This window comes from Diospyros lotus, chromosome 5 (assembly GCF_014633365.1).
Source record: "Diospyros lotus cultivar Yz01 chromosome 5, ASM1463336v1, whole genome shotgun sequence".
NCBI classification, from domain to species: domain Eukaryota; kingdom Viridiplantae; phylum Streptophyta; class Magnoliopsida; order Ericales; family Ebenaceae; genus Diospyros; species Diospyros lotus.
The window spans coordinates 34675659-34698594 of NC_068342.1; the positions used below are offsets into that span (position 1 = coordinate 34675659).

Here is a 22936-nt window from a genome sequence, read left to right on the forward strand (position 1 = left end):
TTTTCAAAACTCAAAAGACCTCTTGTTGTATGTTGTTTGTTGAAGATATAGTTTTGTTTGAAATAATAGGAAATATGCACTATTAGCTGGAATTGTGAAGTGATGCATTAGAATCTAAAGGTTTTAGATTTAGGGTTGGAACAGCAGTATGATTTTGCCAAAACTAGAAATATGGATGAAAATTGCAGACTTTGATGGTAGCTGTCAAACAAGACGTGGAAAAATGCTTTTCAATCTTATTCATCCTTTGAGGGAATAGCTCTGATTATATACATGCCTTCCTATCAATTTAGGAAGTTCCTAAAAGGAATAGGATAGTTTCCAAATTCAGTTTTGGAAACCTGTACAAATTAGGATACAACAAGATATAGAAAGTTATAGCTCCTAGAAGATACACACTCTAATTTAGAAAGAAAAATATAATCGAGAAATCAATCAATCAAACCAATCAGCCTCTCAATCATTAACACTCCCCCTCAAGATTGAGAATGGATGTCATCCATTCCAAGCTTGTTGATCAACCTGTGACACACAGCTGCAAGCAACCCTTTAGCAATAAGATATATGAATTGGATTATGAGCAATCCTTATTGCTGATTTATTGTCACGATAGTTTCATAGGTGTTGTTCACTTGATTCTCAGATCATCCGTCAATATTTTCAGCCATTGTAACTCACACGCTCCTAGAGCCATAGACCTAAACTCAATTTCTCCACTTGACCAAGCCATTACACTTTGTTTTTTACTCCTCCACGTCACAAGGTTACCCCCTAGGAAAGTGTAATAGCCTGGTGTGGATCTCCCATCACTATGGACCTTGCATAATCACCATCTTTGTAAACCTCAAGAGACATGTTCTCACCTTTCTTAAACATGATTCCTTTCCCGAGTGTCCGCTTCAAGTAGTGCAATATCCTATACACTGCCCTTAGGTGAGTTTCTTTAGGGTTGTGCATGAATTGACTGACCACTTCTACTGCATATGCAATGTCTGGCCAAGTATGAGCTAGATAAATTAGCCTCCTCACTAGCCTTTGATATGATCCCTTATCAACCATATTGTCTTCTAGAACTTCTCCCAACATGTGATTAGGTTCAATCGGAGTGTCTGTTACCTTACAACCTAGCATTCCAGTTTTAGTTAGGAGGTCAACTATGTATTTCTGCTAAGGAATAAAGATTCCCTCCTTTGAATGTGCCACTTCTATGTCCAATAAATATTTCAATCTCCCCAATTCTTTAATTTCAAACTTACTAATCAAACATTCTCTAAGTTTATTCCTGTCTTCCTCATCATTTTCGGTGACCACAATATCATCCACATACACTATTAACACTGTCACTCTCCCTGTGTCCGAGTTGTGGATGAATAGTGGATGATCCCCTTGGCTTTGTCTATACCCCAGAGAAGCATCACTCTTGTAAACCGGTCAAACTAGGCCCTCGGGGACTGCTTTAGGCCATATAGGGCATTTTTTAGTTTGCACACTACCTTTAGGCCATATAGACTGTTAGAATCTGTATTTGTCACGCATACTAGAGACGTAAAAGGGGTGGAGAAGCAAAGGCAGTTAAGGAAGAAAATGCAAGGGTAGAGGAGTCACATTTAGTTGGAGAAGGATTATTCACTCACGTGGCTGCAATAGAATGAGGATTACCGATTACGTATAAAAAGGGAGGGAGAAGGAGAGAGAAAGGGGGGCTGAAAATTTTGGAAGAATGATTGTGGGAGAGATAGGCCCTCTCGAATTGGCCTGTTTTGTTTTCTTTTCTGTTGTTAGCTTGTAATTGGAGATTCTTAATGTTGATTCTGAGATTTTATCAATTTCTTGTGAGGATCCTATCAATTTGGTATTAGAGCATCACTAATCCTAATGATGAACCTGACGAACCGAGTAGGTGAATTAGAAGGGAGGATGGAAGGCGTGCGGTTCAATCGGTGGAGAAGAATGTAGCAAGCTTGTTGGAACAGTTCGCTTGGATGAGAACGAGGCGGGAAGAGTAGAAACGAGAGAGGAAGGAGGAGTTGGGAGACCAGTCTCCATAATTCATTCAGGATTCCGAGGCGACACCAGAAATAAGAGTGCGGCGAGATGAAGCAGAGGTTCCAAGGGGGGTTGGCGACCGGAGATCCGAGGGTGACAGTTGGAGATGCCCCTCTTTGAAGGCGAAGATCTTGACAGCTGGATATTCCGAGACGATAGCTACTTTGCGGTGAATGGGCTGATTGATGAGGAGAAAATGGACACAACAACACTGTGCTTGGAGCGTGTTGCACTTTCATGGTTCCGGTGGGAGCAACAGAGACGAAGAATGAGAAGCTGGGAAGAGCTAAAGGGGCTGCTGAGGAATCACTTAGGATCCACGCAGGAAGGCACGGTGGAGAAGTTAGACGAGCTGGGGGACACGATTAAGAAGGGCAACCGACGATTAGTCTGTTTAAAATGCCAAGGATTGCCGATTCGGAGACATCCAAGGAGAGCATCTTACCGATGATTGGGGCGCCATTAATGGTCCATGTTGTCTGGGAAGCTGGTTTGATTCTTAGCCTAGTTTCTCAGAGATTTCACATGGGGTTGGTTGATAATGGAGGGCCCACCATGTATTCTCACCATCATGAGGGGGTGGGTGCCTCGTCCAAGCAGGTCATAATGGTGGAAGGGCAGCATGTTTCTAGAAGTCAAGGGCTCAATTTGCATTTTGTTATGGAGCCCAATGGTGTAGACCCAAAAATCTTAAATAATGATCGGAATTTGGGCAAACTTCATGATGAGGTTGAGAACTGGCAAGCTATGAAACAATTGACAAAGTCAAGGTGCTGGGAAGTTGTATCAATAACCAAGGATGCAGTGATTGGAATGGGAATTGTTGTAAATCAAAAACCTACTACGAATGAGTGCTATGAAGAAAGAGCACAAAATAAGCCTCCTATTTGTCAAGAATCTAATGACTCTAATGCAGCCTGGAATGTGCCACTGCAAGCATGCATGCACATAATTCTTATTGCTGAAACAGAATGAGGATCTAAATAGCCAGAACAGTGGCCAACACCAGTGGGACAACCACCATATTGGTTGTTGAGTTCCCAGTTTAGAGTATATGGAAAAGCAGCCCCTAAAGATTTCACTGCAGACTATCAGCCTCGGAAACGAGTGGTGATTAAATCATATCTGACAGGAATAGGGAGAAACGGGTCATCTATCAGGAATGTTATGGACATGAAAGTTATTTATGGAGGATTGGTTGCTGCTCTAAGAAACTTGAAGGTGTGGATCATGATTAGGGTGCCAATAGACTCTCCAGATACACTACCTATAGTTTATGAACGAGGCCATCTCTTCTCCAAAGTTAAAAAGAGATGCCATTTGATGGTCGTGGTTGCAGAGGTTGACCAGATTCTCAGCCTAGAGGGGAAACTTTTTGTTCGTGACAAGGTGGAGATCATCAACGAGATGGAGGAAAGGTTTGGGAGGCTAGCATACAATCTGTCTCTACCACCCTCCGATGCAATTCACCCCATAATTCGCATATTCCAGCTCCGAAAGGCTGAAGGAGCAGTGCAGGAGGCCACCACTATCCCTGACTAGCGAATTGCAAAGCTAAAACTAGAATTCCAACTGGGGGTAAAGTCGGGCATGGGAAATAACTTGAGGAGCCTCGATGTTCCTATTCAATGGAAGTGGTTCAATCCCCCCCCACCCCCCCCCCCCCCCCCCCCTAGCGGCCACTTGAGAACTGTACAATTCGTTACTACATTAATTTCCTAAGTTTCACCTTGAGGACAAGGTGAATTTCATGGGTGGGAGTAATGTTAGAATCCCTATTCGTTATACATACTAGAGACGTAAAAGGGGTGGAGAAGCAAGGGCAATTAAGGAAGAAAATGCAAGGGTAGAGGAGTCACATTCAGTTGGAGAAGGAATATTCACTCACGTGGCTGCAACAAAATGAGGATTACCGATTACGATAAAAGGGGAGGGAGAAAGAGAGAGAAAGGGGGACTGAAAATTTTGGAAGAGTGATCGTGGGAGAGGTAAGGCCCTCTTGAATTGGCCTATTTTGTTTTCTTTTCTGTTCTTAGCTTGTAATCGGAGATTCTTAACGTTGATTGTGAGATTTTATCAATTTCTTGTGAGGATCCTATCATAGACTTCCTCTTCTAGATCCCCATACAAAAACGCATTTTTCACATCATATTGTTGCAATAGCCAGCCTAAATTAGCAACCAATGATAGGATAACCCTGACGGTATTTAACTTTGCAACAGGTGCAAAGGTATCTAGATAATTTACCCCATACACTTGAGTATAACCTGTTGAACCAGAGAAAAAAGAGAGAAAACCCTTTTTAGGGGAAGAGAACTTGGTGAGCTCTAGCCCCTTTCTATTGAAATTTATAGTAAGGCTATACACTAATTAAGGCTGAAATTAAGGCCTAATTACAAGCTAATTGACAACTAATTACATTTATTCCTACATATTCCAACACTCCCCCTCAAACTGGAGCATATAGGTCATATGCACCAAGCTTATTACAAATGAAACCAATACGAGGACCCCAAAGAGACTTAGTGAAGATGTCTGCCAATTGATTGACTGAATTAACAAAGCTAGTGGCAATACATCTAGATAAAAAAATTTCTCTGATGAAATGACAGTCAATTTCTATGTGTTTGGTCATCTCATGAAAAACAAGATTTGAGTCTATATGCAAGGCGCCTTGATTATCACAAATTAATTTTATTTGCATCACCTCGCCATATTTTAATTCTTGAAGTAATTGTTTCAACCATATAAGTTCACATGTTGCCAAGGCCATAGCACGGTATTCTGTTTCGGCACTGGATCTAGCAACCACTGCCTACTTCTTACTCTTCCAAGATACCAAGTTACCACCAATTAGAACACAATATCCGGAAGTAGAGTGTCTATCTGAAAGAAATCATGCCCAATTGACATCAGAATACCCAATCACCTGGGTATGACCCTTATCTTCATATAACAATCTCTGACCTGGTATGCATTTGATATATCTGAGAATGTGAATAGCAGCATCCTATTGACTATCACATGGAGACTGCAAAAACTGACTAACCACACTCACATCAAAAGAGATGTTTGGTCGAGTGATAGTGAGGTAGTTTAGCTTTCCGGCAAGTCTGCAATATCTACCTGGGTCAAATAATAGCTCCCCCTGTCCTGGTAAGAGCTTAATATTTGGGTCCTTGGGAGTATCGACTGATCTACAATCAAGCATGCTAGCCTCTTCAAGAATGTTTAAGGCATATTTCCTTTGTGAAATAACTATGCCACTTTTGGACTGGGTCACTTCAATGCCAAGAAAATATTTCAACTTACCAAAATCTTTAGTCTGAAAATGGTTGAAGAGATGTGTCTTCAGTTGAAGAAAACCATCCTGATCACTTCCAACAATGACAATGTTGTCCACATAAACCACTAGATAAATGCATTGACCATCGGATGAGTGGCGATAAAAAAACAGAGTGGTTGGCCTCACTGCGAATCATACCAAATTCCTGAAGAACAGTACTAAGCCGTCCAAACCAAGCTCATGGAGATTGTTTCAGCCCATAAATAGAGCTACGAAGTTTGCATACTAATCCAAACTCCCCCTAAGCAACAAAGCCAGGCAATTGCTCCATATAAACTTCCTCCTGAAGATCACCATGAAGAAAACCATTCTTAATGTCCAGCTGATAGTGAGGCTAATGATTCATCGCGACAATGGATAAAAACAAGTGCACGGAGGCAATCTTAGCCACCAAAGAAAAGGTGTCACCGTAATCGAACTCGATAATCTGAGTGTAGCCTTTAGCTACCATGCGTGCCTTAAGACGATCAACCTTCCTATCAGGACCAATCTTCACAGTATAGACCCAGTGACAACCAACAATAGATTTACCAGGAGGAAGAGAAACCAATTCCCAAGTGTCACTAGAATGTAGAGCATCCATCTCATCAACCAAGGCCTAGTGCCACTCTGGATCTAAAAGTGTCTCACTGGTAGTTTTAAGGACAGTAATAGAAGATAAAGTGGACACAGAAGCAAAATAGGGTGAAGCCAAGCGACGATAGCTGAGGAAAGTGTATATGGGGTGAGGGTTGCGAGTAGAGCATATACCTTTCGAGTGGCAATAGGCTGAGGAGAAGGATAAAAAATTGACTCAAAAGCAACTGGAGGGTTTAAGGTAGGTGAGGATGTTGGAACACATGGTGAGTCAGCAGGTTCTTCGCCAGTAGCCGCAAGAGGATGTAGACGACAATGATAAACCTGAAAGGGATGCTCTGGGATAGTAGGAACAGTATTTGAGGTGGGAGAACAAAGGTAAGGAGTAGGAAGAACCTCAGAAACTATGTGACTCTTGACAGGAGAGGAGAGAAAATGCACTTGATAGTCTTGCCAAAAAGTTTGGGACAACTAGGGGTCATGTCATGAACAAATGATGTGCAACCAAAGACATGAAGGGGAAGGAGATAAAGACTCTGAGCAGGGAAAATGATGGAGTGAGGGACCTCATGCTGTAAGACAAAAGAAGGCATCTGGTTAATGAGAACAGCATCAGCCCAAAAATGGAAAGGAACATGACTATGCTATAAAAAAGAGCGAGCAATTTCAATCAAATGACGGTTTTTGTGCTCTACAACTCCATTTTGTTGGGGTGTATAGGCATAGTAGGATTGATGTAAAATACCCTAAGAAGCCATAAAAGTAGTGAAAGGAGCTAAAAAATATTCTCTAGCATTGTCACTATGGAAGGCATGGATGGAAACATTAAATCGAGTTTAAATTTCAGTACAAAAGTCCTTAAAAATAGTAAATAACTCAGAATAGTTTTTCAGTAAAAACACCCCAGTGCATCGAGAGTAATCATCGATGAAAGTGACGAAGTACTGAAAACCTAAAACAGAAGGAACATGACAAAGACCCCAACATCACTATGGACAAGTTCAAAAGGGGACGTAGCCCAATTATTGGCACACTTTGGAAGCAAAGTACGAGACTGTTTTCCAAGCTAACACGACTCACAATTTAAAGTGGAAATAGTTGAAAGACGCAGGACCATCTTTTGTAATTTGGATAGACTCGGATGTCCCAAACAATTATGAAGAAGAGTGGGAGACTCAGTAGAAACGCAGGCTGCTAGTGAGAAGGGCCTGTCAAGATGATAAAGTCCTTGCAACTCATGTCTGGTGCCAATCATTTGTCCCATACCCTAATCCTACACAATAACAAAATCAGCAAAAAAGATTATGGAACAATTAAGAGCACGTGTCAATTTACTAACATAAGTAAGATTAAAGGGGCTTTTGGGAACATATAAAACAAAATCTAAGGGTAACGAAGAGAGGGATCGGGCTTGACCAATGCCTGTAGCAGATGTTTTGGAACCATTGGCAAGAGTAACAGTTGGCAAACAAAAAGAAGTAGAGAGATAGGAAACAAGACTTTGGTTACCAGAGAGATTATCGATTACCCTAAAATCGAGAACCCATGGACTAGGAGTGGTAGACCGAGTAACACAAGCAATAGAATTACCAGTGTGCACCACAGAAGCAATGGATGACGATGTAACCTGCTTAGAAGCCTAATACTAAAGATAGTCCTCATAATCACTTCCAGTCAAAACAAGAGACAAAAAAGAATGATGCTTAGAAGTTTATGTTGAGGAATTGATAGCAACAGACTAAGCCACATTAGCAGCGCATGGGCGGTCGACCATGCAGTTTGTGGCACCATTCTCGAAGATGGCCCCACCTATGATAGTAATTGCATTTAGGGCTGTTACCTCGTTGTGAGTGACCGCCTCGATTGTTCCATCCTCTCCTCTACCAAAAGTTTGTGACATCAAGATAGAGGAATCAACCCGAGAACCATTGATGACTGAAGATGAGGAAGAAACTCGAAGAAGTCTAGCAAAGACATCTTCTAGTGTCAGAACAGTGGGACTAGATAATATTTGATCCTAGATCGAAGCAAGTTCAAATCGAATGGCAATCAATTCTAGAACCATAAAGAAGTTTATCTCGTTGTTGCAATTGTTCTTTTGCATTATTATCAACTGGTAACAAAGAGTTGAACTCTTCCTTCAGGGATTTTAAGCAGTCAAGAAATTCAGACATATCCATATCTTGTTGCTTCAAATGAATAATAATGGAAACAACTGAGTAGAGACGTTGGATATCATTAGTATAAAGAGATTTGACATTTTTTCATACTTGAACACAAGTCTTGTATGCCTTGTAAATGACATATAGTTTTGGATCAATGGTCTGCCATAACATATTACAATGAAGAGCATTAGTCTTCCTCCACGTTGCTCTCTCAACATCAAGAATTTCATTGGCTTTCTTATTCAAGTGATCTTCCATTCCTTGACCCATGAACCATAACTCAACAGAGACAGCCCAAGACATGTAATTGGTACTTCCAACTAGCTTTTCAAAAGTATTATAGGTGAGGAAGAAAAAGGCGAAGAAAAACCTACAAATTTAAATCCGGAAGTGACTGTAGATGCTGGATTCTCCATATTTTGGATGGAAGGCAGCTTTGAAAACCAGATTTGAGGCACAAGAGGGCTAAATGAGATGTCAGAGGGTTATTGGAGTGTCAAACAAGGCACAGCGACGGAGCAACAGACGCTCGCCTATGTTTCGACAATAGTGGACGGTGACGAAAAGATCGGGACAAACTGAGTGAGGCGAGTCCAATGGTGGTCACAGCCTTGCGATCGAAGCAACGGAGAGAGAGATCAGTGCAAGAAACTGCTTGGCGGCTAGTTCTGAAGAGGGGCGCGTGGCGGCGAGGCTTTGGGGTTGGGTCGATTTGAGGCCAGCGACACAACGGCGACAGTGGCTTTGGAAACTAGTGGCCAGAAAGGCTAATGGCAAAAGATCGACAGTTCAAATCTGGCGACCCTTCGGCTTTAGATTTGGCAGAAGGCCGACGGGTCAGATCTAGTGGACTACGGCGATCGGCGACAGTGGCTGGAACTAGGGTTGGCTCTGATACCATGTTGAACCAAAGAAAAAAAGAGAGATAACCCCTTTTAGGAGAAGAGAATTTGGTGAGGTCTAGCCTTTTTTTATTGAAATTTATAGTGAGGCTATGCACTAATTAAGGCTTAATTGAGAGCTAATTACATTTATTCCTGCATATTCCAACATAACCCTTAACTACCAACCTTGCCTTGTATCTGTCCAATGACCCATCATACTTATATTTTATTATATAGACACTTTTACAACCCATTCGATGCTTCCCTTTAGGCAACTGAACAAGCTCCCATATTTAATTCTTTTCTAGGGTTGCCATCTGTCAAGTCCCTAGAGTTGGGCTTGGACAATTATGGAATTTTGGACATATAATAGAATAGGAAGAGAGAGAGAGGGGCAAAGATTATTTATATTATTCCCCCCACCCCCTCTCCTATCACCTTAGGTTACATATATAGTCTCTCCTTAACTGTCTAATTGTTACAATAATTGACTATTACAACAATTATCATCTAACAAACTGTTACAAATATAACTGACTAATAAATAAAATTATTACAATTGTAATTTATTATTACAACTATAATTTATTAATATTCCCTTCCTATCCCTAAGATCGTGACAATTCTCCCCTCCTCAGGAGAGTTCTTGTCCCCAAGAACTTGCAGTTGTTAACCCTGTTCTTCTTCTTCATTTTCTTCTTATGTACCTTCCATATTGAGTAATTGTTTTTGACATCGGTGATCGGGGTTGAATTTAGTGCCACACCTATAACATAATCCTAACTTCTGTCGCTATTCCATAGTACTTGATTCAACTGCAACAAGGTTAGGGAAATCCTTAGAATGCACGTTCACTTGATCCCCTTCCAAAGGTTGATAGAACGAAGGCGGAATTTCTGTTGCCATTGTGTATTTATTATAGATTGCTGCCAATGTGAGCTCCTGCAGTCTTGCCTTCTCAGTCGCTTGCCTCACGGATGTCGGCATCATCATCTTCACCATTAATCTCAGTTCCTCCCTCAGCCTGCTAATGAAACTAGACACCAAATATTGTTCTGTTAATCCCAATTTCACAGTATACACAATAGATCTCAATTCTTCAAACTTCACTTGGTACTCCACCACTGCCCTTTCTTTCTTCAATTTACTAAATTCCTCGATCACATCGGCCATGCTTCTTTCACCAAATCGCTTACATAACCCTTCCACGAATTCTGCCCAACTTCCCTGATTTCCTTCATCTTGGATCCAAGCTTGATACCAAGAATGGGCTGCATCGTTCAAGTAAGCCACAACCACATTGATTTTTTGCTCTTCTGGGATCCTATAGAATTGGAAAAATCTTTCACATCTCCTTGTCCACCACCTTGATTTCATCCCCTCAAACATTGGGATCTCCAATCTTGGCATTAGAGGATGAGTATGAGTTAAAGGTTGGATATTCCTCACCTATGTCTCTTGATTCGTAGGTTGGTCCTCTACTTCAAAAACCCCCTGCGTTCTTGGACAATTGCCCTAGTGTGGCAGGATAGGATCAGAGGTCTGCATGCGTGGAAATTCTGGCGACAATCGGAATTAGGGCAGGGAGGACAGCATGTTGAGCATGCTGTTAATCCTTTGCCCTTACTGCTCCATCGTTTCTTGGCACCTCTCAATTGCTTCTTGGTGTTTCTCTGATGCCCTTTGCACGACTTCCCTTAATTCTACCATGTCCTCCCTACTTTGGGCCATCGCTTCCTTGGCTTGTGACAACCCATGCTCCAAAGTCTCCATTCGCCCCTCCAATTGTTTCAATCTAGTACCTTCTACCATCGCAATTCACCATTGCTGTCACTGTACTTCTCCAATCACCTGCACAGCCTTCGACAATCACTTCAAAGCTTACCCTTCACTGAGAGACTACCACCAATCACCCCACAGTCAGTTCGCCTAGCTCTGATACCACAATGTCAAGTCCCTAGAGTTGAGCTGGGACAATTATGGAATTCTAGACATAGAATAGAATAGGAAGAGAGAGAGAGAGAGAGAGAGGCAAAAGATTATTTTTGTTATTCCCCCCTCCCCCCTCCTATCACCTTAGGTTACATATATAGCCTCTCCTTAACTATCTAACTGTTACAATAACTGACTATTTCAACAACATATAACTAACTAACTATTACAACAACTATCATCTAACTAACTGTTACAAATATAACTGACTAATAAATAAAATTATTACAACTGTAATTTATCAATATTCCCTTCCTACCCCTAAGATCGTGACACCATCTCGACCTTTATGGCATTCTTCCAATTCTCATTCCCTGTTGCTTCAGAAAAAGTTTTGGTAATAGGAATAATATGAAGGCTGGTCATAAAGGTTTTATTTGGAGATGACAATTTGGAATAGAGTAAAAACAAATGTAAAGGGTGCTCGGTGTAGGTTCTAGTACCCTTTCTAAGTGCAATATGCCAATCATGATCACACCTAGAAGTTTTTGTTTCAGGTATGGGATCAGTTGGTCTAATAGGCTCATCTTTTGGTAGTGAAGGTTCAACACAAGAATTACCTAGTGAGTCTTCAAGAGAGCTGTTAGACTTGTCAGTGTTGGTAGTAGCAAGATTAAGACTAGAATTAGATGTTGGAGCTTGCAAAGGAGAAGAAACCAACCCTTTCCACCTTGAGTATACCTATAGTGGGTGAGGAGTACCGGTGAGGGCTCCTCCAATATCATACTTGGTGAATCCTTAGAAATAGCTAATGGGAAAGAGAATGATAACAAGCCAAGATCAGGTAGAGAAGGAAACTGATCCCTACCTGTCAAGATTGGACTTTGTCCCTGATGAGAATAGCCAAAATTAGGAATGTTTTCTGCAAAAGTCACATCACATAAGGAATTTTTCAGGAGGAGGATGATAGCACCGATAACCTTTTTAGATAGAGGAATATCCAATTAAGATGCATTTTAGAGCACAAGGATTGAGTTTGCCACTGTTTGGAGTGGGGACATGAACAAATGATACACCCAAATACCTTTGGTTTCCAACTATTAGTGACATGTACATCAGGGAAGTGCTTGGCTAGGAGTTGGATTGGGCTCGGAGATTCAAGAGTTTGAGAAGGCAATCTGTTGATAAGAAAAGTAGCTGTTAGAGCTGTTTTTCCCCAATAATGTTTAGGAACATTATGGTGAAATAAAAGTGCTCTAATAACATCTAGGAGGTGACCATTCTTCCTCTCAGTCACTCTATTCTGTTGAGGAGTATAAGGGCAGGAGGATTCATGGATGATTCCTTTTTGTTGAAAGAAAATTAATAGGGATTGATTAAAGAAGTCCTTGGCATTATCAAATATATGTTTTTTTAATTTTCACCCCAAATTGATTCTTGATCATGTTATAGAATATAGGAAAAATTGTACCTACCTCAAATTTATTTTTCAATAGATATCCACACGACCCTAGTGTAGTCATCTACAAACAAAATGAACCAATGTGCCCTAGAAATATTGGGAGCAGTTGAAGGCCCCAAACATCGTTATGAATTAAAGAGAAAGGAAGATTAGTTCTTTATTAGAAGGAGCATAGAACGCTCTTTTGTGCTTTGCAAATTCACATACAGCGCAATGGAAATGTTTAACATCAAGACCTTTAAATAAAACTGGAAACATCACCCTAAGAGTCAAAAAAGAGAGATGACCAAGACGATAATGATGTAACCACAACTGATTTTTATTAGATTGGGTCAGGCATGACACAAGGTGAACCTCCTCCTTTTTCTCCTTCTCACCTGGTTCCTCAAGGTAGCATAGACCAGCCCTAGCTCTAACAAGCCCAATTATCCTCTTCGTGTCCTGTTCCTAAATCTCATAGAGAGTAGAATGGAAATTAACACTGCAATTAGTATCTAAAACAAGCTTTTGGATAGAGATGAGATTAGTAAATAATTTAAGAACATGAAGGACATTTTTTAGGGTGAGATGTTCATTAAGGAGAATATCCCCTTGGCCAGCAACAGTGGTTAGAGAACCATCTGCCACTGCAATTTTTTTGAAGCTTGAACAAGGATTATAGGTGATGAAAAGGTGTGAGAAAGGAGTCGTAATTTGTAGCTCCAGAATCTAGGATCCTAGAATTAGGTTGGACTATTCTTGAAGCATGTAGGGTAAGAGAATGAGAAGTACCTATGAGTGCAAGAGAACAAGTACCTTTCTCAGCTTTCTTGTCAAGGGATTCCAGAAAACTTCTCAATTTTTCAATTTCAGTCTTGTTAAGCTCCAGGCCATCTCTATTCTGGACCCTTTTGTTTAGCTTGTTGGTGGCTACTAGCCAACCTTGTCTTGGCCTCCTCAGTTATCCTCCTTTGGATGGATTTCCATGGAGCTTCCAACACTTCTCTATGGTGTGCCTAGGCTTTTTGCAGTAGGTACACCATAAGGAGTCCCTGGCCCCGGCCTTCTCCTCTCTAGGTTGATTAGGAGCCTTTAGGGACACTAGGGCAGAACTCTCTATCGGGGAACTGTCCAGCATAACTCCCCTTCTTCCTTCTTCTGCACAAACTATGGAAATCACTTTATTTAAAGAAGGTAAATCCTCCTTACCAAAGATTTGTACCCTTACTGCATCAAATTCCATATTGAGGTCGGCTAGGAAGTCGTATGTCCTCTCTTTTTCCACGAATCTCTTCTGTAGTGCAACATCTTCACTGCACTTCATCTTCAGGCATTGGTAATGGTCCTATTCCTTCCATAAATTCTGCAACATATTTGCATATTTTGTGATGGACCTTGCCCTTGCTTGGTAGCTACAACTTTAGTCCTTATCTCATGGATCTGTGTAGCATCACGAACCTTGGAGTAGGTGAGTTTCTGTTTTACTACCTCCCAAATGTCCTTGGTTGTTGTTAGGAACATCACAATATTGTTGATCTCCGGAACCATAGAATTCCATAGCTAAGACATCACTAGGGAATCCTCCTTGTCCCATGTTGCAAACATGGGATTTCCTTCCTTAGGACCAATCCCCAATGGATGACTTATCTTCCCTTTTTCCTTTAGAAACGTGCAGATCAGTTGAGACCATTTCAAATAGTTCTTACCGTTCAACAGGTAAGCTGCTTGAAGGTTCTACAATTCTCCCCTCGAGCCTACACTATTGGTTCTAGCAAGCAGAATTTTCGTTGCACTACTGGAATCAGCCGAATCTAGCATAGGGTTAGGGTTATGGGTAGTAGACATAATTTCGTATGAAGAATGTTAAAAACAGCAAAAGAGCAACAAGAATAAATCTTGGATTGGAAATCTCGGAAGAAACCGTACTTCCTCAATCTTTCTATTGAATACTCCACGAGGAGTTTAAATAAACAAGAGATCCTAAAATTTAGAGATTTAAATACAATCAAAAAACTGTTTAAAAATACAACATAGATATAACTAATCTCTTAATTTTTAGAGGAGTAGATAAGATTCTATCTCCTCCTAGAATTTAGGAAAGATGGAGCTTTATCTTAATCATAGATTAAGGCATTATCTTTGAATATTTCAACAAAGAAGATTGATGAAGGCCTCAATAGTCCCAAAGAATAGTGACTATGATTCTATGGCTCTAATACCATGTCAAACATGACATGAAAAAATACTTTTCAATCTTATTCATCCTTTGAGGGAATAGCAGCCACTCGGTAGGCCAGGGTGGCAATGTGTTAGAACAAAGGAGGCAGGCTGGGCTTTGTTTTAAATGTGGTGACCGATACCACCCGGGACACCAATGCAAGAGACAATTACTCCTGCTAGAAGGCGAAGAAGAAACTGCAGAAAACGAAGAAGAAATAATAAAAGGAGAAGAGTTAAGAGGAAGAAGATAACGGAGAAATCTCGTTACATGCACTTAATGGGCTAACCAATAACAAGATTATCAAGGTGGAAGGTAGGGTACCGGATGGGAGCTTAATGATCCTAATCGACAGTGGCTCTACACACAGTTTCTTGGATGAGGGTACTGCTAAAAAGCTCCACTGCCGGATGATTGGGACACAACCCTTATCGGTGACCGTTGCCAATGGTCACAAGGTGCTAAGCAAGTCAGCTTGCGTCGGGTTTTGTTGGGAAATGCAGGGTGAGCTGTTTGTGGCAGATTTAAGACTACTCAAGCTAGGGGGCTGTGATGTAGTACTTGGAGTGGACTGGATGAAACTATTGAGTCCTATTAGCTTTGATTTTAACCAGATGGAGGTGACCTTTGAAAAGGGGGGCAAGAAAATGACTCTCACAAGCAGCAAGGAGATTGGGACTTGTAAGATGATCACAAGAAGGACGTTGCAGAAGCTGCTCAAATGTAAGTGGGCTCAGGTGACCCAATTGTTCTCAATCCAAGCTATTGAGGAAGCAGAGGAAGGAAACGAGCTGCGAGGAGAATCTTACTTAACAACAATCGGCCAAGATCAAAATAGAATAGAGGTACAACAACTAGACTGTCTTAATATACTTTTGGCTGAGTATGAGGAATTGTTTGTAGAACCTAACTCTTTGCCACCCCAAAGATCCCTCGACCACTCAATCAACCTCAAACCTAACTCCAAACCTGTTAACATTTTATCATACCGATACCCCCCACACCAGAAAATCGAAATTGAAAAGATGGTGAAGGAAATGTTACAACAGTCCCTAATCCGACCAAGCCAAAGCCCATATGCATCCCTTGTCCTGCTTGTCAAAAAGAAAGATGGAACATGGCGTTTCTGTGTTGACTATCGTCAACTTAATACCCTAACCATCAAAGATAAGTTCCCAATTCCCATCATCGAAGACTTACTTGATGAACTAAAGAATGCTTCAATATTTTCCAAATTAGATTTACGCTCAGGCTACCATCAGATTCACATGAAGCCTGATAACATCCACAAGATCGCTTTCCGAACCCACCACAGCCACTACGAGTTCTTGGTGATGCCATTTGGGCTCACTAATGCTTCGGCTACCTTCCAATCACTTATGAACCAAGTCTTTGAGCCCTTTCTACATAAATTCATCTTAGTTTTCTTCGATGACATCTTAATCTACAACCAAACCTACACCCAACATTTGCAACACCTAAGGACTACATTCGATATCCTCAAATCTAGTCGATTGTATATTAAGCGGTCTAAATGCGCCTTTGGCCAGAAGCAGGTGGAGTACTTGGGTCATGTTATTTCAAAGGCGGGGGTGAGTACTGATCCCAGGAAGGTAGCTGCTATGGTGAATTGGCCAAAGCCTGTCAACTTGAAGGCTTTGAGGGGGTTCCTAGGACTTACCGGCTATTACAGGTGTTTTGTCAGAAATTATGGTCTCATTAGTCGGCCATTAACAGAGCTCTTGAAGAAAGATGGGTTTAAGTGGGGACCAGAAGCAGATAGAGCATTTGAGCAATTGAAGGATGCCATGCGCAAGGCACCGGTGTTGGGATTACCGGATTTCTCTAAGCCATTCATCCTTGAGATGGATGCTTGTGGAACGGGAATAGGAGCAATGTTAATGTAAGAAGGCAGACCTTTACCTTATCTCAGTCAATCCTATCTCCCAAACATGTTGGCCTGAGCATATACGAGAAGGAGTTACTAGCAGTAGTGATGGCTGTGGAACGATGGAGACATTGTCTCGAAGGCGGCCAGTTCATTATACGCACTGACCATGAAAGTCTTAAGTTTCTTCTCCAACAGAAACTACAGACACATTTGCAACAGAAAGGGATGGCCAAACTTATGGGTTTGGACTACACCATCCAATATAAGAAGGGCAGAAAGAATGTGGCTGTTGATGCCCTCTCCAGATGCTTTAAGAAGGACACACTGCTACCCTCACGATGGTGACTCCGGACTGGTACAACGAAGTAGAGGAAAGTTATGAAGGAGATCAAAAGATGCAAGAGCTTAAAGAACAGTTGATACTTAGCCCCAACAGCAAGCTTGGATATAGGCCGAGTCATGGGGTAATGAGGTATAAGGGGAGATTGTTGATAGGGGACAGTGAGGTCTTAAAGAAAAAAATATTGAGCTCCCTACATGAGTCACCAGTGGGTGGTCACTTTGGAATCTAGAACACTTATCACAAAGTGCAACAGTTCTTCTATTGGCCTCAAATGAAAAGGTATGTAACGGAGTTTGTGATGGCTTGTGATACTTGCAGCCGCTGTAAACATGAAACAATAGCCTCCCCAAGTTTATTACAGCCATTGCCCATTCCTGCTCAGGCATAGGACAACATCAGTATGGATTTTATAGAGGGTTTACCTAAATCGAAAGGCAAAGATTGTATTATGGTCATAGTGGACAGGCTCATGAAGTTCGCTCACTTTACTGGGTTAACTCATCCATATTCTGCTCAAGAAATGGCTAGAACTTTCCTCGACCAAGTTATGAAAGTGCATGGGGTCCCTAACTCAATAATTTTCGACCAAGATAAGATTTTCACTAGCCTTTTCTGCCAGGAACTTATGAAGGCTTTAGGAGTAAGATTGAAGATGTGTACAGCCTACCATCCTCAGACAGATGGCCAGACCGAACGAGTGAACCAGTGTGTGGAAGGGTATCTAAGATGCCTATGTTTTCTTCACCCTAAGGGATGGCATAGATGGATTTCTCTTGCACAATGGTGGTACAACTCTTGCCACCATGCCTCGATTAAACGGTCACCTTTTGAAGCACTGTTCGGCTACCCACCCCCACTCCTTCCAGCTATTGGGGATGGCACTACGGTGGCCACAGTGGAGGATTATTTGGAAAAAAGACAGAATGTGTTACAGCAGCTCAAGAAGGAATTGGCAGTGGCCCAAAACCGCATGAAGCAATACGCAGATAAGAAGAGAAGTGAGGCAATTCGATGTAGGGGAAAGGGTCTATTTAAAGCTCTGACCAGCACACCTCAAGAAGATTGCCCAAGGGCAGATAACCAAGTTAAGTCCTAAGTACTACGGGCCCTACACCATTGAGGATAAGATAAGCGTTGTTGCCTATAAGCTTAAACTGCCAGAGGAGACCAGGATTCATCCAGTTTTCCATGTATCCTTACTAAAGAAGTCAGTGGGAGATCAGCAGGTAGCTTCTACTCTACCGCAAATGTCAAGAGAGCCAGATGTTACAGCACAACCGAGCTCAATCTTGGACAGGCACCCCTCTACAAGCATGGGGCTCCAATTATTTAAGTGTTGGTTAAATGGTCCAACCTTCCACATGACAACAACACATGGGAATACTTACCGGATTTGCTTAGCCAATTTCCGCAAACAGCCAGTCTACTCACCATTTCTTGAGGACAAGAAAAGTTTCAAGCCCGGGGGAATTTGTCATGGTATAAGTCACCAGCTAGGGAATAAGTCTTGCAAGGGCGAGCATCACATGCACATGGGTAGGTAGTTATGCAGTTACTTCTAGAAGGAGAGCACTCATGTAAATAACCTCGCATTGGAAAGAATTAGACATGCGGTATCCTTCCCATATAAAGGATCACGCAAACTGTACGAGTTACGTTGGAAAATTGAATCAAAACTCATTCTGAATTTCCTCTCAAATTCTCTCCTCTCTCTCTCTCTCGATTTCTATCTTCTTTCCTCCAGAGAATTCTTCGAATCCTCTGGAATTCACTGTCAAATCCGCTAAGGTCTGACACAAACTTATTCTAAGGTTCAAGATGCCTCAGTAATCTTTGAAATTAAAACTAAGATCAGTAGTACTAGACAAGTATCTTTAACTGTAACAAAATACTATAACAAGATGAATGGCTTGTGGCTTGAACTTGATCATTACCAACACATCAAAATAGTGTGTAGTGAGGATGTTGCCACCCTTAATCGTATTCTTGAGCGAGATAGAATTGTGGAATTTCTAGCAGGCCTTAATACAAAATATGATCAAGTTAGAGTACAAATACTTGGCAAAGAGAGACTGCCTTCTCTTATTGAGGTGTTTGCAATTGTTCAAAGTGAAGAGAAGTGAAGGATAGCCATGCTCAGTGAACCTACTTCAGAGGGTTCAGCCATGGTGTCCAATAAAGGCGAGGGAGCAAGACTTAGAACAGGAAAATCAAAAGTGCAATCAAAGAATTCAAATCGTGAAGGACTATGGTGCACTTACTATAAGAAAATTAGGCACACTTGGAACACATGCTTTAAACTCCATGGGAAGGAGGCTATTCTAAGCAAGATAGGAGGTTTCAAGAGTCTAGCTTCAAAGAACCAGGCCTATCTCTTGAACAAGGAGCTGGAGGAAGGAGGCTCCACTGATAAGACAGAATCCTCCACTAGATCTGATCTTAATCAGTTAAATGCAAATGAAATCAACAAGCTCAAAAATTTCTGAAGGACAATTCAGGATGGAACCTGCTTACTTGCTCAACAAGGTACTTGTCTACATTTTGTGTCTTTTTATACCTCAAAAACTGATAAGAACAACATATGGATCCTAAATTCAGGAGCCACTGATCATGTTACCCTTGACCTGCATGTTTTTGAAACTTATAAGCCTCTAGAAACTTCTAAACAAATAACCATACCAATGGAACTTCGATTTCCATCACAGGACAGGGCAAGGTCAACCTTATCCCCATTCTTCCTATCAAACAGCTATTTCATGTACCTAACTTATCTACCAATCCTGTTTTTGTCCATCAGTTCACTAAAGTTTTGAACTGTCATGTTATTTTTTCTCCTCATATGTGTGAATTTCAGGCTATGGACACGGGGAAGATGATTGGTGTTGTTGAGAAACAGAATGGGCTATATTACTTGAAGAAGGAGAGTAATTATCCTAAAGGGAGTCAACTAAGGGTTGCTTGTTCATCCCAGTCTACCTCAGATCTTGCCAACATTTGACTGCATCATTATAGGCTTGGTCATCCTCCTTTTGCCTTGTTAAAGAGCATGTTCCCTACCTTATTTAGGACTCTAGATCCAAGTAATTTTTAGTGTCATGTGTGTAATTTCCAAGCATTATCATGTGTCCTATCCAATTAGCAATAAATTGTCTTCTAAACCTTTTTTCTTCGTTCATTCTGATGTTTGGGGACCATCTAAGATATTTAATTGTTCTGGGGCTAGATGGTTTATTTTCTTTCTAGATGATTGTACTTGAATGACCTAGATCTTTCTGTTAAAAGACAAAGCTGCTATTAGTATTATCATACTCTACTTCTGTAAAATGATTTCTACTCAATTTGACTCTCCTATACAGAAATTTCGTACTGGTAATGCAAGAGATTATTTCAATCATCACTTGCATCAGTTTTTCCAACAAGAAGGAATTGTCCTTGAATCTTCCTGCATAGATACTCCACAACAAAATAGAGTAGCTGAACGGAAGATGAGGCATCTCCTCAATGTTGCTGGAGTCCTCCACGCTGCTAGAGTCCTCCACCATCTTCATGTTAAACATTTATGGGGAGAGGCAGTCTTAACAGCAGCCTATTCGATTAATCGAGTACCCTATAAAATATTAAACAAAATAGAGTAGCTGAACGGAAGATGAGGCATCTCCTTAATGCTGCTGGAGTCCTCCACGCTGCTAGAGTCCTCCACCATCTTCATGTTAAACATTTATGGGGAGAGGTAGTCTTAACAGCAGCCTATTCGATTAACCGAGTACCCTATAAAATATTAAACCATCAGAGTCCTTTCCAATGCTTATCCTCTTACTTTCCAGACCTGAGTTTGCATACTCCTCTTCCTCTTAAGGTGTTTGGCTATGTGTCCTTTGTTCACATTCCCAAATATCACTGAGATAAACTTAACCCTAAAGCTCTTAGGTGTGTCTTTCTTGGTTACTCTCCTACTCTAAAAGGCTATAAATGCTATCACCCTTCCATTAGAAAATTATGTGTCAAATGATGTAACATTTGTTGAATTGGAACCTTTTTTTGGCTCCTCTCGGGTTAGTCCCCAGGGGGAGACTGTGGAGTATGGTGACCAAAGTATTGGTGATGTTTTTCCTAACTTAGAATCAGTACCAACAAACTTTAGTGAGCTCTTAGAGATTGATCAGCCTATCACTCAGCTTATCACATCTACTCCTACTCCTCCCTAGCCTCGTACTCACTCCTCAAGCTGCAATGAGCAAGCAGCTCAACAGTTGCCATCCCCGGTCAAGTTTAAGGGTTCTCCTTATAGATTCAAGAGAAGATAGCCCATTCTGGATCCTTAGCCTGCATTAGCATCAAACCAGTCCAGGTACTGAATTCACTCAACCATCAGTTTCAGTTCCATCTAACACCATTCCCCACAAGCCTGGTTTGGCAGATTTTTTAAGGTCGTGAGGTCTATGGGATATTATCAAAGCAGATGTGATCATATCCTCTTCATCAAGCACTCAAGTGAAGAGAAGTTGACTGCCTTACTAGTGTATGTGGATGATATAATTGTTACTGGGAATGATGAAGAAGAATGGAAGGTCCTCAAGGAAAATTTAGCTCGAGAATTTGAGATTAAAGACCTCGGTGCTCTCAAATACTTTTGGGGAATAAAAGTAGCTTACTCTAAGATTGGAATTTTTCTATCCCAACACAAGTATGTATTGGATTTGTTAGTTGAAACAGGGTTCCTAAGAGGAAAAGGAGCCAGCATACCAGTGGAACCTAACAACAAATTAAGGGAAAGCCCTTGTAGTCAAACCAGTGGATAAGGGAAGGTACCAGCAGTTGGTTGGCCGGTTAATTTATCTCTCACATACTAAGACTGACATTGCTTTTGTTGTTAGCCTAGTAAGTCAGTTCATGCACACCCCAACCGAGGAGCATATGCAAGCAATAAAAAGGATATTAAGCTATCTAAAAGCAACACCAGGCAAGGGTATTTTGTTTAGAACAGGTGCTGAATTGGATGCTAAAGGCTACACGGATGCACATTATGCATGCTCCCTCACTGATAGGATATCTATAACTGGGTATTGTGTGTTCTTAGGTGGGAATTTTGTGTCTTGGAGGAGTAAGAAGCAAAGCATTATGGCCAAGTCTAGTGCAAAGGTAGAATTTAGGGCTATGGCCCTTGGTCTATGCAAGTTACTATAGCTAAGGATTGTCCTAGAGGATTTGAAAATCCAAATTCAAGGTCCAATTAAGCTGTTTTGTGATAATTAGTCAGCCATTAGTATTGTTCATAATTATGTTCAACATAACAGGACTAAGTATATAGAAATAGACCGACACTTTATAAAAGAGAAGTTGGATACATGTCTAATTCAGATTCCCTATATCCCATCTAAAGAACAAGTGGATGATGTTTTAACAAAGGGGTTGGCTGCTAAGAGATTTGAAGACCTAATAGGCAAACAGGTAATGATATATTGAGGGGGAGTGTTGGTTCCCGAAGGATTATCAAAGAGGAAGTCATGTTGGTCAAAGAGTATGTTTTTAGAAGTTTCTAAATCTAGAATAGGATATTTTCCTAATTCAGATTTAGGAAACTTTTCTAAAATTGTATATATGTAATTTTTCGTTTCTTATATATTGTAGTTTCTTTGTGTTGTAGTTCTCTCCTATATAAGAGGACATGTACGTGTACATATCAAAGTAAGAAAGAAAGAATTATTTAGGTGTTTACATAATATAATTATTAACAATACATATATTAATTTTTTAGCTTAATTATAATATAATATAATATTGAACTAAACCATAGAATTATATTATAATTATATATTGTTATTTGTAATGTATAGTATACATTATATAATTATAATTATTAACAATAATTAATATTTTTTTATTTTAATTTAAAATATTCATGAAATTTTTTATACAATTATATGTAAAACTTATTTTTGAATTTAATAATATCAAAAATACATTAACAATAGTTAATATATAACTTATTATTTTATAATATCTAATTTTTAACATAAGTATATTATAATAATTGTAATATACATTAATAATTATATTAATTTAATATAATTTATCACTAATATAACTATAAAAA

The 22936-nt window shown here is 40.5% G+C and overlaps 1 protein-coding gene across 2 annotated transcripts in view; it reads left to right on the forward strand.

The window, feature by feature from the left end:
• Positions 1-22936, forward strand: part of LOC127801127 (uncharacterized) — a 152411-nt gene that overhangs the window by 126299 nt on the left and 3176 nt on the right. The gene's annotated exons all lie outside the window — the stretch shown is intronic.